At 50.4% G+C, this 19,090-nt stretch overlaps 1 protein-coding gene and 1 pseudogene across 3 annotated transcripts in view; both read left to right on the top strand.

Moving 5' to 3' along the window:
* LOC127585803 (uncharacterized) overlaps window positions 1-18,692 on the top strand; it is an 87,933-nt pseudogene extending 69,241 nt beyond the window's left edge.
* The window catches only part of LOC127586071 (butyrophilin subfamily 1 member A1-like), a 119,789-nt gene that overhangs the window by 69,365 nt on the left and 31,334 nt on the right, over window positions 1-19,090 (top strand). The gene's annotated exons all lie outside the window — the stretch shown is intronic.

Here is a 19,090-nt window from a genome sequence, read left to right as displayed (position 1 = left end):
GGATCACTCAGTTTCCCAAATATCCTGTGTTAGCTTCCTGTTAATGAATACAATAACTTCTTTCTGTTCCACGGAAGACTAATCTGACTGTGTACACAAGTGTGTCTGCCATTTGTACGCAGTAATAGTCACACAAATGACCAACGAATCTGTTCCCACTATTTTGAGGGATGAATGTTGGCTGGGAACCTGGGAGAACTCTCCCTCATTAAATAGCTTTCTCACATCCACCAGAAGAGATGGATTGTCTGGGCTTCAGAGTAGCATGAACAAGACCCCACCTCCAACAGTACAGCACCTGGTCAGCACCGCACTGAAGTGTCAGCTCGTATTGTGTGCTCAGCTGCTGAAGTGAGGCTCAAATGAAACAAACATCAGGTGTTCATTGGGTTTGAAAATCCATGAAAAGAACCAAAGTGAATCCAGAGAGGTTCTTGTTTAGTGTTTGACACTGCACTCAAACCGCAAATTGCCTAGGAAATGGTGTTAAGTAATTTCCACTCTTGAATAACATTTATTCACAGGATGTGGGCATCACTGGCAATTCCAGTAGTTATTTCCCATCCCCATTTGCCCCTGTAGTTGTTTGGTGGGTCATGTCTGAGGGCAGTTCAAAGTGCAACATTGCTGTGTGTCTGTGGGTCCACAGGGAGCCACAGACAGGGTGAGGGTGGCAGATTTCCTTTCCCAAAGGACATTGGTGAACCAGATGGGTTTCCTCAGTGTGGTGGAGAGTGAAGTCAGGGTGTCCTGTTGTAGCCCTAACATATTTACTGAGGAAAAAAAGGATCTAACACAAGAAGATATGACAGCAGGTTTCATTTGTGCTGCCTCTTTTCCTCAACGACTGTGATAACTTCTATGATAAATGATATTTGGAAGAGCTCCAAACTCTAACAAGAGAAATCACATTTGTTTCCTTTCAACCATCTGCGTGAAAGTTTCTTACAACAGAATTCTGAAGTATAAAACATTATATTTTACCAGAGGAGTTCCGTGTGATTGTACCAAGCTATCCCATCGCGGCCACGGTGGGTGAAGATGTGGGTATTAGAGTGCCAACTAGTACCAGATACATCACTGGACCATCTGGAGGTTCGATGGGTTTACATCGAGCCCGGCTTCACCTGTACACTTATACACTGGGGGACAGGATCGACCTGATGTGCAGGACAGAGGCTCATCGAGGGAGGACGGAACTTTTTCAGGAAGAGTTTCCCCGTGGAAATGCCTCACTTAAACTGAAGAGGATAAGAGTATCAGATGAAGGGAGCTACACGTGTTCCATCAAATCCAGCACGTTCCATGAGCAGGCGGTGCTCAGGCTACAAGTTGAAGGTGAGTCTGAGGCACAATGTTCACAGCAGGTTTTAAATCGGAAATGTCAGCCAGCAGGCTCTGTGATTGGAAGGTGGAACCACAAGGGATTTACCGGAAAATCCATGGGTTTTTGCTGACAATGCAAATGGCAGCCTCGGCACAGGCTGGAAAACTCCTGGCCCGGAGCGGAATGGCAGTGGTGACGGTGGGTAATGGGGCGGTGCCTGGGACCCACCAATGATTTGTTCCAGGTCCGTCCACTGCAGGAGTCTGTCGGTCATCCGGCCCAGGTGTCCTGTGCTGCCCATAGACCTGGCACACGGAGAGCCCTTTCCTCACATGTTCCGCCGTTTCATCCTTGTGTTTACTAATTAAATCCCAATTGCAGATTCGGACTCCGGCCCTGGATTCACCTAGAGGAAAACAACAAGCACGGAGTTCGTGTGGTGTGTAGATCTGATGGGTGGTATCCCGAGCCACAGATACGGTTGGATGGATGGGACTGACAAGATGTAACAGCACTGTCTGACACACGATTCACAGAGGGCTCCAGAGGCCTCATCACAGTCCACAGTCACATCGATGTCACAAGTGATTCCATGAACAAGTATTCGTGTTTCGTCCACAGTCGGATCATTGAGGAAAACACTAGAGACCCATCTTCAGATATCAGGTAGGTGGGAGCCTGGGAAACATTCTACTGAAGAGAAAGTTCTGACCAACTTCACCACCGCTGAAGGCATTAACTCACCAGGGGAGGACCCACCAGCACTATTCTCCTCTGGTCTTGTGCCCAAGGGCAGCTTTTCATATCTGTACACAGAGAGTCTCCCCGCTGGTGAACTGTCTGAGGACACATCAGTCCTGTGTTCGCATTTCCATATTCACTGCCTGATAGAGATCAGGACAGAGCTCTGGGTCGTGTGCTGCGTCATCACTGAAGAAGGGAGGGGAGCATCACTGTGAGATACACATGTGCTCTGTTTAATAAATATAGCAAATGTTGGAAACACTCAGCAGCTGAGGCAGCACCTGTGGGAAGGGAACGAGACTTAACTTTCAGCTTGAAGACCCTTTGTCAGAACAGGGAAGGGGAGAGAACAGGTGAGTGTTACGTTGTAGGGAGAGTGGTGAGGGATGGACACTCAGTGTGACTCCTCACCTCCCTCCCACAAGGGATGAGCTGTAAACCAGGCCATCTGGTCAGTGGGGGAATAAATGCTGTTGGGGAGAGAGAACGTTGTCCTTTCAGAATGAGAGACAGAATTATTGTCACTGACTTAGGTGACGTGAAGTTTGCTGTTTTGCGGCAGTAGTGCAGTGCAAGGACACAAAATTACCATCAATTACATACATAATAAATAAATAGTGCTAAAATTATCTTTATAAAAGCTGTGTCATTTGGGCAGTTAGAGAGTGAGATCTGGGACAGAGGAAGGTTAAAGTTGTGAACTGCAGGACGTGGCCAGCAGGTCGAGCTGTGCTTTAGGAGAGAGAAACAGTGAACCGATATCACAGATGGACAACCTGGCCCATTCTGATACCGACCGATGTCCCACACAGTCACTCGGGACATTCCAACAGTCCTCGTCACTGTGATGCCCCAGATGGACGAGTCCAATGTTGCCCATCAGGCTCAGTGATCACCAGGCTCTGGTCTGTCAGCGAAGAGTCAGATCACTGGTGAATCTGCACCTCCTCCCATGTGTTGCATGGTTTGGGAGAGGGTCAGGAGCTCTCTCTGTACAACCATTTCCTCCTGTGTCACAAACCACCCTCACAGCTCAGTCACACTCCTTGCTCGGCCAGAGTTCTTCCTCTCATGTCTGAGTTACTCAAATCATTGCCTGGACACTTCTCTGCCAATGGCTGATACTTCCTGGGAGCTACCAGAAATTCCTCCTCCTCCTCCCTCTGCCTTCACTGTGTTGTTGGGCACTCAGTCTGACTCCTCACCTCCCTCCCACTAGGTTGATAAGCCTGGGTGACGGGGGTCACTGAACGGACAGTTTCTGCTCAAGAGTCCTTGGTCCAGAGGCCCTGCTGTGGGTTACTTTCTCTCTCTGTTTTTCCTCGGTTTCCAGCTCCTGCAGAGAGAGGTAAGAGAAGAGCAGTGCTAATGTCAGAGAGTCCTCAGTGTGGGGGCTTCCCAAACTGGAATAGACATTAGATATGTGAGGCTTGTGCTTAATTTGTGGAGAATAACTGTGGGGCATCATCTCCCGAGTCTCCTCCCCCTTCTGCCTGAGCTGCAGAGATGCTGGTGTATCTACTGTCTCCCTTCCCTGTTGTATTGTTTGATTCCTGAGCTCCTCCTGTCACTCACCAGTCCTGCACATTAAATGAACACTGTTCCCCTGAATTAGAGCAGAGTCCCTGTGATGGATCTGATCATCAGACAACTTTGGGAGAAATGAAATCAGCTCCGTCATGGTTCTGACAGGGAAATTTCTCTTCCCAGGTCATGCAGGTATTGCAGGATTCCCCAGGGATGGGATGTGCTGTTTGATCTTGTACGTACGACCTGGTTGATAGGCTTACTCTGAGTTTGCCATCACACTTTTAGGATCAGTGTCAGTGTTGTGAGCTGTAAAAATGTGTCATCTTGTACATTACCTTTCCCTTTGAACCAACAGTGTTTTGCTGTGTCTACACCCACCCAGGTCCCATTTTCAGGAATGACCTTACTGCACTCTAATCACCCTCCACCCTCCGTAGCCATGGTTTTGGACACCTCTCCAGCTTTCTCCTTTCACTGGTATTTCATTGTCATTACACCAGTCACATTCACAGGAAACTGGCATTAACGTAAGTCTTGGAAAGTGTCTTTCCTACATTAATATCAGCTTCCATTTGCAATAATTTAATTGCCCATATAATTTCCATGAGATTTGGCACTGAGATTACTGTTGAAGAATGACTATTGACAATATGTAGAACAGGAGCCAGTATTGGTGGTACTGTATCAGACATCATAAATCTGTTGCTGATTTAACATAGAAAATCAACAGCACATACAGGCTTTTCGGCCCACAAAGTTGTGCTGAACATGTCCCTGCCTTAGAAATTACTAGGCTTACCCATAGCCCTCTATTTTTCTCAGCTCCATGTACCTATTCAGAAGTCTCTTAAAAGACCCTATTGTATCCGCCCCCACCACCGTTGCCGGCAGCCCATTCCATGCACTCACCACTCTCTGAGTAAAAAACTAACCCCTGACATCTCTTCTGTACCTACTCCCCAGCACCTTAAACCTGTGTCCTCTTGTGGCAACCATTTCAGCCCTGGGAAAAAGCCCCTGACTATCCACACAATCAATGCTTCTCATCATCTTATACACCTCTAATTTTCATTAACCTTTTCAGATGAGTTCTTCCCTAAAATCAACATCTGGCTGGTGATTTTCTGGGTGTTTGCCGCCTTGTGTTTACAGCTGCTGCATTTGATGTAATGATCCACAGAAAAGAAGATAAAATGATTAAAGGTAAGAGCACAGTGCACATTGCTACATTCTTGGATCGGAAAGGCCCATGAAACATTCCCTGGATGGCATTAGATGGACAGCACAGTAAAGGCCATTCAGACAAACCACTCAACCATTTATGCTCCATTCAAGCCTTCTCCAGCCCTTCCTCACTGAAATCTATCAGCAGAACTCTCTGTCCCTTTCTCCTTCAAACATTTTCCTTCGGCCTATTATTCACCTCATCTGTTGAATAAAGTTTGGAAGTTCCCCATTCTCAACACTCATTGGGTAAAGAAATCTCCTCTGAATTCCTATTGGATTTCTTGGTGACTGTCTTACATTGATGGCCTATAGTTATGCTCTTCCCCAGAAGTGGAACCATTCTCTTTGGATCCGCCTGTTAAAACTTTCCATAATTTTCAAAACCGCTATTAAGATATCTTTATTGGTCACATGTACATTGAAACACACAGTGAAATGCATCCTCTTGCGTAGAGTGTTCTGAGGGCAGCCTGCAAGTGTCGCCACACTTCCAGTGCCAACATAGCATGCCCACAACTTCCTAACCCGTTTGTCTTTGGAATGTGGGAGGAAACTGGAGAACCAGGAGGAAACCCACGCAGACACAGGGAGAGCATACAAACTCCTTATAGGCAGCGGCTGGAATTGAACCCTGGTCGCTGGCTCTGTAATAGCATTATGCTGACCACTACACTAACGTGCCCACCCCTTTACATCATCCCTCTGCCACTTTTCTCAAAGAAAGACCCAGTCTGTCCCCTGATACATCCACCCTCACATTTCTGGTATCATCCTGTAAACCTTCTCCCTCCCACAAGCTCTTCATTGCTTCTGTGCCCTCTATATAATGTGGTAATCAGAATGGTACACAGAGCTCCAAGTCTGGTCTAAACGTTCAATCCCAGTTCACCATTATTTCTCTTCTTCTCAAATCTATCCCTCCGGAAATAAGCCCTCGTGCATAGTTTTTTTTTGTGGGCTTGTTAGCTGTTGCTGTGCTTTTAAATACCAGTGGACTTGTGCAATGAGACTGTTTATTCCTCCACCCCAGCGAGACAAGTGATTATAATTTGTATGGAAACTGAAAATGAAATTCGTGGTTAAATTGACAGTGTCTTACAAATGGAACGTAACAGGGTGGCAAGAAATTGGAACACTGTTTCAGTGTGTTCAGGAATGAGTTTACAACCTGAACTTCAATAGGAAAGAAGCTTTACTTGACCCAGGGATTAGGAGGGGAACAGGAAGAGGGCGACCTAAAAGCCAGGAGGGAATTGCAAAACACTGAGGACAGCAGATTAAGAAAATAATGGAAAGCTGCAACTGGCAAATGTGTTTGTGTAAAATGTAAAAGCGGGCTTGTATATTTTCCATTGCAAAGAAACTGGTAAATGAGATTATTGTGCAGTGCTTGGAAAGCCTTAAATTGGAGGAATAAACTTACTGAGTTTACCAAACGCCAGTGGGGAAGAAGTTGAAACCCACAAGTAGATGAAAAGTTTGACTCACTGAACTCAACTTTTGAAGTGCAGTGACTGCTCTCATTTGGGAACAGAGGCTCATTTGTGCACCAGAAACATCACTGATTTGTCATTTCATTTAGAACTGTTGATTGATGTATATTGGCAGGGATGACCTTGTTTGAAATGCTACCAGAGACCTTTTCTGTCATCTGAGAGGGTCTGTTTACTTTTGGACTAGGTACCTCTGACAAGGTAGCACTGCTTCAGAACTGCACTGGATTTTTGTTGCTAAACCTCAACATTGAGATTGAGGAGAGAGGGGAGAATCCACACTGAGCTTATTGAAAGACTGCTACAGAACAATTGCGCACACACAAAGCTACCCCATAATCTACTGTCACTGTCATTGTCACTGCCTGTGATTCCTCTTCTCATTGAAACCCAAGGTTGACAAGTTCTAGTTCCTAAGTGTGCACCAGAACTATTATCCCATCACTGCCTGGGCTTCCCCAGTATGTTGTTACAGGCAACACCATTAGTTGAACGAATTAGTTGAACATAAGCTGGAATGAGCACTGTGCATGTGTCTGGTCAGCACCCTACAAGAGCATCAGAGAGGATGTGGGGAGATTTACCAGCCTGTTGTCAGTGCTGTGGAACTTTAGCTGGGGGAAGAGGTTTGGGCTGGTGTCATTGGAACAGAGGATCTACTTCCCTGAGTAGTCAGGTGAATAACCTGGTAATACTGATTTAAAGCAATTTTCAGAAAGATTAGAAGAGACCTGAGGAAAATGTTCTTCACCCAAACTATATTTAAAGTCTGGAACTCAAATGCCTCGAATAAAAGCCCTCGGCACATTTAGGAAATGCTTGTTGTACCCTGGCCTTGGGTAGCTTGGAAGTGGGATGAGTCTCGGTCAGTCTCCTCAGTCTGGAGTGGACGTGGTGTCGGAGTGCCCTCCTTCACTGCCGTCAGTGTCTGTGGATCCAGTGGGCATCGTGTGAATTGTGCTCTGTTTGTGCACAGTGTGGAACCAGCTGCAGGTCTCACTCACTGACACGTTCCTGCTTCTTGTCTTTCAGAACTCCAGCTGTTTTGCGCTTTGGAAGGTAAGATTTCTGACTCCAGCTGTCAAGGACGGAGTGACTGAGTTTCATTACCTGAGACCTTTCTGGCTCCGTGACCCTGTTCCCACTAATCTGCTGACCTTCAAATTTCCCTTCCCAGTCCCATGTCCCGCGTCGGCTGACATCATTACAGTTCCCCCTCCTCCAGCTCTGTCACCTCTCCTTCAAATCTGCAGTCATCACCCTCTCCATAACAAAGAAACCCTTGACCCCTCCACCTCCCTTTCCCTTCTAGTTCTGCACACAGTGTCACACCAAGTGAACCACTGACTCCCAGCACTAGGGACCCAGGTTTGCTCCTGATCTGGGTTGCTGTCTGTGTGGAGTTTGCACGTCCTCCCTGTGACGGTGTGGCTTTCCTCCAGGTTCTCCGGTTTCCTCTCACATCACAAAGATGTGCCGGTTGGAAGATTACTTGACCGGTTTATCTGCCCAACCAGAGCAGGGGCTCTCTTGCAGCGGTCACTCCTCTCGCTTCCAGAAGGTTCCTCTCCTGTTCCCAGGAGTTTGTTCTCAGTTCCTAATTTCTCTCCAACGCACTGCCCCTCAGCATCATCACCCACTCACCAGGCCTGTTTCCAGAGTCCACTGACAACCCCCTCTGCACCTCACCACCACCTCTCACCAGCCCTGTGTCTCTGGAGCTCACTGCCTGTCCCACATTGAGTGCTGGATGAGCAGAGTTTTTCTCCGGCTTAATATTGGGAAGACCAAAGACACGGTGTTCAGTCACTGTCCCCAAACTCCCCTCCCCAGTCACCACCGCCATCCCTCTCCCTGTCACCTGTGTGAGTCTGAACCAGACTGAGCGCCACCTTGGGCCACGTTTGACCCCGAGAGGAGTTTCCGACCACGTTTCTGTGCTGTGACCAGGACTGACCTTTCCCACCTCTGTAATGTTGCTTGTCTCTGCCTCTCCTTGTCTCATCTGGTGGTGATACCGTCCTCTCTGCTGCTGTCACCTCAAGGATTCTCCCTTCCATCACACACCGAGCTGGTCCCCTTCTCTCTGTAAACTTCAGCTCATCCAAAACTCTTTCAAAATCCCGATCACATCAGCCCCGTGCTCACTGACATCAGTTTGTCTCCTCATTTCAACAAGCTACAAATTTGAACTTTAAGTTTTTAATCCCCTCTGTGGCATCCCCTCCCTTTCTCTGTCATCTCCCTCTGCTCTCCAGCCTTGGAGATTTCTGTGGGTTCCACGTTACAAACTCTTGAACATCCCAAAGTTAATCACTCCATGGTTGCTCGCTCTGTGTTCAGTGGCTGTGGGCCTAAGCTCTGGAACTCCTTCGCTAAACCTCTGTCTCTCTGCTTCCTCCTTTAAGATGCCCATGAAATGACCGCCTCTGATCAAGTGTTTGGTCAGCTGTGTAATAACTCCTTCAGTGGCTCAGTGACCAGCCCTGTTTGATTTGGTTTCTGATGTTAAAGGTGCCTTCAATAAATTGTTGCATCTGATTGGGTTCTGAGGTAAAATTCAACATTTCCATCTGTTTTCCAAAGAAACAGACTCCAGGATTCAGCGTAATTTGACCGTGAAAGGTTCTGTGTCATTGACATTTGCACATTTCCACCCCAATCACACCACAACTCATAATTGCGGAGTATTTATCCATGTGCTCCCTTTCCTTAACCCTTCATTTTTGTTTCAAAGATGGGGAGTCTTTTTCCGATTGGTTGTGCCCTTCTCCCCCCACCACTCTCTGAGTAAAAAAACTAACCCCTTTCCCTGTTGGCCTGTTCCTTTGGAACTTCGTACAGCCTGGAATGTTGAACACCCAGTCCTGGTCACCCTGGATCCAGGCCGTTAGATCATACTGATGTCTGTAGCTGTCAACTCATCTGTCTGACTGCAAGTGCTTTGTTCATTCAAGTAAAAACTGTTAAGTTTTCTTTTAGTTTTTACTAACCCTGGATTTGCTCTGTGCTGCATACAGATCCTCCCCCAGTTACAAACAGTTTGCAACTCGGAAATGCAGCCACCCAGCAACATGCAGTTAAACCAGACTGTTTAATTCCACCATTCAGATCTTGCCACAGACTGAGTTCCCAGATGGCAGAAGATGCCTGTAGCCCCGCAGCAACTGACAAATCCATCCCACCGGCCAGTCAAACACAGTGAGGCCTGTGGTTCCCATGTATGGGCTGCACATAAGTCAGCCGTTCATAACCTGGGGAGCACCTGTCCTTTCATTTACATTTTATGCCCAGCCTGTCAAAATATTTTTATCTGACTGTCAGTCATCAGTGAAATTGTGAAATATTTCTGTTTTGTGCAGGTCACGATGATGTGGAAATAGATTATGGTAAGTACAGGCTGTTCCACAATTCAATGAAACTGTCTGCTTATTCATAATGAACACTGAAGCACAGTCCCTGAATGGGTTAATGTTGGTTCAGGAATAGCTCATCTGGTGCATCCTTTGAACAAACATTTTTGTTCGGATGGAGTTGCTTCATTCCAGCTGTTTCACTCTGCGAGAAGATGTTTCTCACACAAACGTAAACGTCACCACATCCATGTGTGTACTTTGAGACAATGGCGTCTGTATTGTGTGAAGCTCTTGTGTGTTTGGATACACAGTCACATTGTTAAAGCTGTGGGATGAGTGAGTGCTGAATCCGGGATTCCGATGATCATTTCAGGAGGTTGAGGCCAGTTGTTGGGCTTGGGTTCTGGGAATGAGTTGGGTGTGGGACTGGGACGGAAGACCCGACACATTTCAGCTTGGGACAGTGGTGGACTGCTGACCTGGGAGGGTCAGTTACAGCTGAATAACCAACAGAACTGGCCCTGAAGGACCTGATATTTTCCCAGTTCCTTCAAGTGAACATCACATGTTGTGACTGGGAAATGTCTGTTCCTGTCAGAGGCTCTGACTGTTCCTGTTGTTCTGAGAATGCGTCCTCAGAACAACAAGAACATTTGCAGCCCGCGTGCTCCCTCAGGCGACCTCTTCCCATGTGTACAGAGGGAGGTGTCAAACTCACACACTGGAATGTTGGCCATCTCTCTGATGCTGGTGAGAAGGTTTATCCAGTAACTGCCCTGTTACTGAGACACAGGTTTCCCTGGAGCAACACAGAATCATAAAAATTAATGAACATTTACCAGACAGGAGGTCATTCAGCCCATCATTGGAATTGGTTTATTATTGTCACTTGTACTGAGGTACAGTGAAAAACCTGTCTTGCATACCATTCATACAGGTCAATTCATTACACAGTGCAGTTACATTGAGTTAGTGCAGAGTGCATTGAGGTAGTACAGGTTAAAAAAGAATAACAGAGAACAGAGTAAAGTGTCAAAGCTACAGGGAAGTGCATTGCAGGTAGACAATAAGGTGCAAGGTCACAACAAGGTAGATTGTGAGGTCAGGAGTCCATCTCATCGTATAAGGGAACTGTTCAATAGTGTTATCACAGTGGGATAGAAGTTGTGCTTGAGCCTGGTGGTATGTGCCCTCAGGCTGCTCTATCTGCCTGATGGGAGAGGGGAGAAGAGAGGATGACCTGGGTGGGTGGGGTCTTTGATTAGGTTGGCTGTTTAACCAAGGCAGCGAGATGTATAGATCGAGTTCATTGGAGGGGAGGCTGGTTTCCGTGACGTGCTGGGCTATGTCTTCATCTCTCTGCAGTTTCTTGTGGTCCTGGGCAGAGCAGTTGTCATACCAATTGGTGATGCATCCAGATAGGATGCTTTCTATGGTGCATCGGTAAAAGTTGGTGAGTGTCAAAAGGGACAGGCCAAATTTCTTTAGCCTCCTTAGGAAGTAGAGACGCTGGTGAACTTTCTTGGCTGTGGTGTCTACGTGGTTGGACCAGGACAGGCTGTTGGTGATGTTCACTCCAAGGAACTTGAAGCTCTCAGCCCTCTCGACCTCAGCACCATTGACGTAAACAGGTGCATATACACCTCACCCTTTCCTGAAGTCAATGACGAGCTCTTTTGTTTTGCTGACATTGAGGGAAAGGTTATTGTCATGACACCATGTCACTAAGCACTCTATCTCCTTCCTGTACTCCCACTCATCATTATTTGAGATACAGCCCACTACGGTGGTATCATCTGCAGACTTGTAGACAGAATTAGAGCAGAACTCCATCGTGTCTGTGCCAATGGAGAAAGAGTGACTCAACCTAATCCCTCCATCCAGCACTGGGTCCGTAGCCCTGCAGGTCACGGCTCCTCATGGACACACTTTAGTATTTCTGAAATGTGATGAGTGTTTCTCCCTCTGTCACCATTTCAGGTGCTGAGTTCCAGACCCCCACCATCCTCTGATGGGAAATATTTCCCCATATCCCCTTTGATCCTCCCAGTTCATTGCCATTCCTACCAATTAATGCCCCTGATCCTATCAAATATGCCCCCTCAAATTTGACCTCTGCTGCGGGAAATAATTCCTTCCTTTCATACTGATCTACACCTCAGTCAAGTCTCCCCTTGGCCTCTTCTCCACCAGTGAAACAACCCAAGCTGATCCAGTCGCTCCTCCTGTGCAGAGGTTCCCAGTCCTGCCAACAACCTCATCAATCTCTGCACCCTCTTCAGCGGAATTATATCTGTTCCCTCATGTGGTGGCCGGAATTGTACACAGAACTCAACCTGTGGTCCAACCAGTGCTGTGTACAGTTCCAAGTTACTTCATCAGCTGTAAAACATGTTGGAATGTTCTGAAAGGGACGGGAGAGAAGTTTTATAAATGTCCGTCTGTCTTTGAACAGCTTGTTCTGGGGAAAGGGGAGGTGCTGAGGGAGACCGGGTCTCTTCCCGTCCCCAGGTACTTTGAGCTGACTGAGAGTGAGCCCCAGAGTTTGGGCAGGAGTCTGAAGGGCCAAGTGAACCACTTGAACTCCCAATGATCTGGCCAGTTTCCAGGTTCTCCGTCTCCCTCGCCACAGGTCACTCGATCTGTTGAAGTCGGTTTCAGAGTTTGTCATTGTGTTATTTGAACGTGGGGTAGTTCTCTTCCCCTCCCCGAACCAGGGGATCGGGTGGAACACTGATCCTACACTTCACCCACTGTTTCTCTCCGCAGTGTGAAATGAGTCAGAGTATAAACCTGCCCCCCTCAGCCCCGGTTACTGCAGTACGGTCGCCCCCACAGCACCATCCCATCACCTCTCCCACCTCCTTGGTGAGGCCATGCCTGACACTGAGGCTGGTTCAGAGAAGGTTCACTGGGATGATCCCGGGTGTGGAGGGATTGTCTGACAAGGAAAGGTTGAACAGGTTGGGTCTGTACTGACTGGAGTTTACAGGGATGGAGGGGATCTTATCGGAACATGGGGGGTGCTCAGGAAGGTTGACAGGGTAAAGGCTGGAGATGTTTCCCCTGGTGGGAGGGTCCCAGACCAGAGGTGCTCACCCACTTACTGTGAGATGTGGAGGGATTTTTTGTCTTGCTAAGGATTTTGGGTTTTTTGAATTCCTTGCCCCAGAAAACTCTGGGGGGCTGATTCTTTGAATAATTTCACAATTGACTGTTTTTTAATCTTTAAGGAAATCAGGGAGTTGGGGGCTGGAAAGTGGACAAGGGAGGTTGGGTCAGCCATGAGCTTATTGAATATTGTAGCAGGCTCGATGGGCTGAATGGCCTCCTCCTGTTCCTATTCCTGTGGCATTATGTTCTTGCCCCTCGATCTCTCACCCACCTGTCACTCTTCACCCCCTGTTCCGCCATCTCTCCTCGACCCCCGCCATCGACCACACCCTTTCCCCGTTCTCTCTCCGCACACCTCATTTATCGATCTCTCTCCCTCTGCTCTCCCCCTCACCCACTGGTCTCCCCCTCACCCCCGACCACTCCAACCACTCGATCTGCACCCCTATGCTATCCCATCATCCTTTGCTTCCCTTCACCCACCTCCTGCACCTCCCACTACCCCCACCCTCCCACACCCTCCAACCCCCATTTCCTCCACCTTGCGCTCCCTCCACCTCCTCAATCACCCTCACTCTGTTCCCAGCCCCCCCTCAAGCCTCCTATCACTTGAACACTCCTGCTCTTGGCTTTCCCCATCTCCCGACGTTATCCCTCCCAGTCTGAAATATCTCACTCGGGTCCTGCACCACCCCTCACCCCTCAATCTCCCCTCATCCCTCAATCTCACCCTTATCCCTCAAATCTTACCCCCACTCCTCGTTCTCTCTCTTGGCTCTCACTCCCCATCACTCACCCCCTTCCCCACTTCCCTCCTCATCCCTCAGCCCCCAATCTCACCCCTCATCTCTCAAACTCCCTTGGCTCCCCACCTCACCCCCTTACTCTTGCCCTCCTTCCTGATCTCTCCCTCATCCCCGATCTCTTCTCACTCCCTCACATCCTCATCCCTCAGTCTCCCCTTTACTCAGGCCCTGAACCCTCGATCTCCCCCTCCCACCTCACTCACACCCTCATCCCTCGATCTCCCCCCAACATGTTCTCCCCACACCCCCTGCAGTCTTGTTCACCCTACCCCCTCGATGACCATCCCTACTGTACCCCCTCTCCCTGCTCTCCCCTCCTCCACACACCACACTGCTCACCCCTCCCACCCCCCTTGATCTCCCTCCCTGTTCACCCCATCCCTAAATCTTGCCCCATCCCTTCTTCCCCAACCTCTCAAAATCCCACTCAATCCCACTGTAGTCCCTCAATTTCCCCCCAAACCCCTCCTCTCCCCTTTGTCCCTCCTGATCTCCCCTCGTCCCTCAAATCCCCCTCACTCTTCCCTCGACCTGCTCCCTCCTTCACCCCACGATCACCCCTCCCCATTCTCCTCCTCATCTCCCAACCTTCAGTCTCTCCCTCCCTCTGCCGCCCCCTCACCGACCTCCCTCCTCACCCCTCATTCCTCCTCTTTGCTCTGCTCTCCCCCTCACCCAGAATCTCCCCCTCACCCCTTGCTGTTCCTGCATCCCATCGATCTCCCCCCACCCTGCTCCCCCTCCGTCACCCCCTCCCCATCACTCCCCTCACCCGCTGATCTCCCCCACACCCTGCTCCCCATCCTTCAGCCCCCTCATCCCTCAGAACCACCTGCTCTCCCCCTCATCCCTCAATCTCCCCCTCCCTTCACCGTCCCCACCATCCCTCCCTTCAGCCTGTTTCCCACCCACCCTCCACCCCTCCCTTCCCTCGATATCCCCTCACTCCTGGATATCCCACTCCCCTCTGCTTTCCCCCTCACCACTCGGCCTCCTCCTCACTCAGCTCTCCCCCCTCCTCACTCGATCTTCCCTCCCGACCCTCTCCCCTCCCCTTCACCCTCCTGCTCCTCGATCTCCCCCTCCGATCTCCTGTCCCATCCCATTTCCCGAGTTCCCTCCCCATCCTCACCCTTCCCCCATCAATCAACCCTTTCATCCCGTGGTCCCTCCCACCCCTCGATCTCCCTGCCCCGCCCGTCCTCCCTCCATCTCTGCTTTCACTGTAGACCCAATACACCCCCCCCACCACCGTCTCCCCCCGACCACTGATCGTCCTTCCCCCCGACCACTGATCATCCTCTCCCCCTTCCCTCGTCATCGTTCACCCACCAACCCAGACCCTTCCCTCAGTCTCACCCCTCACCCCTCCATCTCCCTCTGCTCTGCCCCTCATCCCTCCCCCCCACCCTGCTCTCCCCTCACACATCCCGATTCACTCATGATTTTCCCCTCGATCTCTCCCCTCCTCACACCCCCACTCCCTCACCACCCACTCCCCTCACCCTTCAAACCCTCCACTTGCACCCTCCCTCCGTTCCCCCTCCCCAGTCTCCCGCTCACACCCTGCTCTCCCCCCTTATCACCGCCCTCCCTCACTGTTTGAATTCACTCCCACCCCTCACTCCCCAGTCCCCTCCCATTCACCAGCCCCTCCCGTGTTCCTCATCGCTCCCCCCTCGATTTGCCCCTCCCAGCTTATCCCCTCCTCGTTCACTCACTCATCAATCTCCGCCATCCCTCAGTCACCCCCTCCCCACTCACCCTCAGTCCCATCCTCACCCTCCGTTTCCTCTCACTGTTCTTCATTCCTGCACTCCCCTCATCCCAACGCCCTCATCCCCGATCTCCCCGTTCCTCCCGTTCCCCTCCAATCTCTCTGACACCCCTCACTCCCTCCTGATCTTTCTGCTCTCCCTCATCCCTCCTTCTCTGCTCCCCTCACACTACTCCTCACCCCCTTCACCACTCCACCCCATCTGTGAAAGTCGACCCGTGCTCTGTAGTAAATCAGACAACAGCAGAACCAAAGAACTTATGATTAATGCTTTATTAGTTTAATGCTAGTGGGAGTGAGGAATACAGAGAAAGAGTAAACAGTGTCACTCGAGCTCTGTACTGAACTCACTCACTTCGTGGGAAAGCTTGGTGGGAAGTTGCACTTACTACGGCAATTGCTTACAGCAAGCGTTAGCAAAACAAGATATGTGTAAGGAAACTTATTTCTTTCTCACCCACACCTGGCCTTAAATCCAGCCATAACTATAGTCACCCCATGGCTGAGGTAATTTCATACCATGGGAAGAATAGCCGACTATGAGAAGCATACCATTAACTCTCACATTGCCAGTCGTTAACCCTTGCATTCCCAGCTATCTTTTACACATCCCCTCATCTGTCCTCACCCTCTCCTCACCCCCAACCCTCAATCTCCCCATCCCTCAGGCTCCATCATCACTCGATTCCCCCTCAGCCCTCAATCTGCCCCACCCCTTGAACACCACACCTCCCTTATTTCCTCTCATCCCCGATTTTCCTCATCCTCACTTCAACTCGCCCGCTCCCCCATCGATCTCCCCCTCGCCCCCTGCTCTCCCCAACCCCTCTCTCCCCACCTCCTTCTGCTCTCCCCACCCTTGATTCTCCATCCCCTCCCTCCTCCTCCCTCTGCTCTCCCCTCATCCCTCAATCCTCCCACTTTCCCGTCACCACTCGATCTCTCCCTCATCCCTGCCCTCCCCATATCTAATCCCTCCTCCAGCTCTCCCATTCCCCCTCACCCTGCCCTCACCTCTCCAACTCCTCCCCACCCCCCTTCCCAAGCCCATAACCCCTCTCTCTACCATCATGCCTCCATCACCTCTCTCACTCCCTCCCGAACCCTCTTCCCCATCTCCTCCTCGCCCCTCAAACTCTCCTTCACCCACAATCTGGCCTGCAGCCCCCCCCCCCCCCCGCCTCCATCCTCCTGCTCCCTCCCCTCAATCGTTCTCCTTCTCCCCGTGTTTCTGGACACTCCTCAACCCCACCATTGATTCCCATCCACCCTCACTCCCCCCTCACTCCCCTCCTCAACCCCACATCGCCCTCACCCCTGAACGCCGCCGACTGCTCTGCCCCCACCCCTGCGAGCTCCACTGCCCTCGGAGAAACCCCGGGAAAGGTCCCTGTTGTCCATCCGATGTAGTGAGGTGAAACCCCGGGCAAGGTTTGTGACCCTGAGGCCGAGCGGCCTCTCCCCCGGTGCCGGGGCCGCGCTGCCCGAGTCTCCCCCCGACCCCCGGGGACTCTCTAATTCTCTGCTTCTCCCCCCAGTCTCCGTCACCCTGGATGTGGAAACGGCGCATCCGTGGCTCGAGGTGTCTGAGGATCGGAAGGGGGTGAGATGGACCTGGACCCAGAGGGATCTCCCCGACACCGGGAAGAGGTTCACAGTCTGGCCCTGTGCGCTGGGATCGGAGGGATTCACATCGGGGAGACATTACTGGGAGGTGGCGGTGGCGGGGAATCAGTGATGGAGGCTGGGAGTCGCCGCAGAGTCTGTGGAGAGGAAGAGAGGGGTCGAAATCATCCCGCAGAACGGATTCTGGAGCATCGAGCGGGCTGGTGACGGGTTTTATGTGAACACCTCCCCTCGATCCCGTCTCCCTGCCGGTCCCATCCCCGGGAGGGTGGGAGTTTATCTCAGTTACGGGTCCGGGACAGTTTCATTTTACAACATGGACACCGTGTCCCATCTCCACACCTTCACTGGGAATAAATTCACGGAGAAACTTTATCCTTTCTTCCGGATTTGGGATTTCAACAAGTGGCTGAGAATCTGCTCCGTTTCCGCTCCGGATCTGTAAACCGGACGGATCCCGGGACCGACGTCAGGAGCGGGGTTCAGGGGCTGTGGGCCAGAAACCCCGTGGACAACAGGTTGGTGCTGAACGGGTCCCATTTAATCCCCAAATTCCGCATTGTAAAACCCAAAATGAGCCCAGAAATAAAACCAGTGTAAATATAAATGTGGGAAGTGTGAAATAAAAAGTGAATGGAGTCTCCTGGTCTCCCCTCCCTCGTTTGCTCCCGTTTCTCTCTCTCCGTTTCCCAGTCCGGACTATTTTGTGTTGGTCTTCACAGTGGAGGACATGTCTCACATGCCAAAGAGAGATGTTATGGACGCGATGGGAGGTGAGGACCTGGATACAATCGCTGTCACTAAAGAGGTAGTGATGAGCAAACTAGTGGGCCTAAAGGTAGACAAGTTCCCTGGTCATGATGGGATGCATCCCAGGATACTGAAAGAAATGGTGGAAGTTACAGCAGATGCATTTGTGATAATTTACAAAAATTCTCTGGACTCTGGGCAGGTCCCGGCAGATTGGAAGACAGTGAATGTCATGCCACTGTTTCTAAAAAAAAGGATGTAGGCAAAAGGCAGGTAACTATAGGCCAGTTAGCTTAAGGTCTGTAGTTGGGAAAATGCTTGAAATTTTCATTAAGGAAGAAATTGCAAGATATCTGGATAGAAGTGGTTCCATCAGGCAGGCACAGCATGGATTCAGGAAGGGCAGATCCTCTTTGACAAATTTACTGGAGTTCTTTGAGGATATAATGAGCACAGTGGACAGAGGGGAACGTTGTACATTTGGATTTCCAGAAGCGTTCGATAAGGTGCTGCATAAAAGACTTAAACATAAGATAAGGATGCATGGAGTTGGGGGTATTGGATAGAGGATTGGTTAGCCAATAGCAGGCAGAGAATTGGGATAAATTGGTGTTTCTCTGGTTGGTATGGACGAGTTGGGCCGAAGGGCCTGTTTCCCTGCTGTATGACTCTATGGCACTATGACCAGTGGTGTTGCGCAGGGATCAGTGCTGGGACCTCTGTTGTTTGTGACATATAGATCAATAATGTGGATGAAGGTGGGCTGATTAGTACATTTGCAGATAACACAACATTTGGCGAAGACGCAGGAGACTTCAGGTGCTGGAATCTGCAGCAACACACAAGACGCTGGAGGAACTCAGCGGGTCAGGCAGCAGCTATGGAGGGAAATGTACAGTCGACGTTTCATGTCAAGACCCTTCATTTTGACTGAGAGTTGGAGGGGAGGTAGCCGGTACAGAGAGGTGAGGGGAAGGGGTGGAGCAAGAGCTGGCAGGTGATAGGTGGATCCAGGTGAGCAGAAAGGGGTGGGGAGGGGAAGTTGTGAAGAATGATGTGCTGGATGCTGGTGGGGTGAAAGGGAAGGACCAGGGGAACTCTCTCCCTGTTCCGTCGGGGTGGGATGGGGGTGGTGGGGGAGGTGTGGCAAGAGCAGGTGTGGGAAATAGAGGAGGTGTGGGTGGGGGCTCCATCAATAGCAGTGGAGGAAAACCCCATTTCCTGAAAAAGGAGGACATCTCGGATGTCCTGGAGTGGAAGGCCTCATCTCGAGGACAGATACAGCAGGGGCGGAGGAACTGAGAGAAGGAGATGGCATCCTTACAGTGACGAGGTGGGAG

Source organism: Pristis pectinata, chromosome 34, assembly GCF_009764475.1.
Source record: "Pristis pectinata isolate sPriPec2 chromosome 34, sPriPec2.1.pri, whole genome shotgun sequence".
Taxonomy (NCBI): domain Eukaryota; kingdom Metazoa; phylum Chordata; class Chondrichthyes; order Rhinopristiformes; family Pristidae; genus Pristis; species Pristis pectinata.
This window is presented reverse-complemented; position numbering and strand designations above follow the sequence as displayed.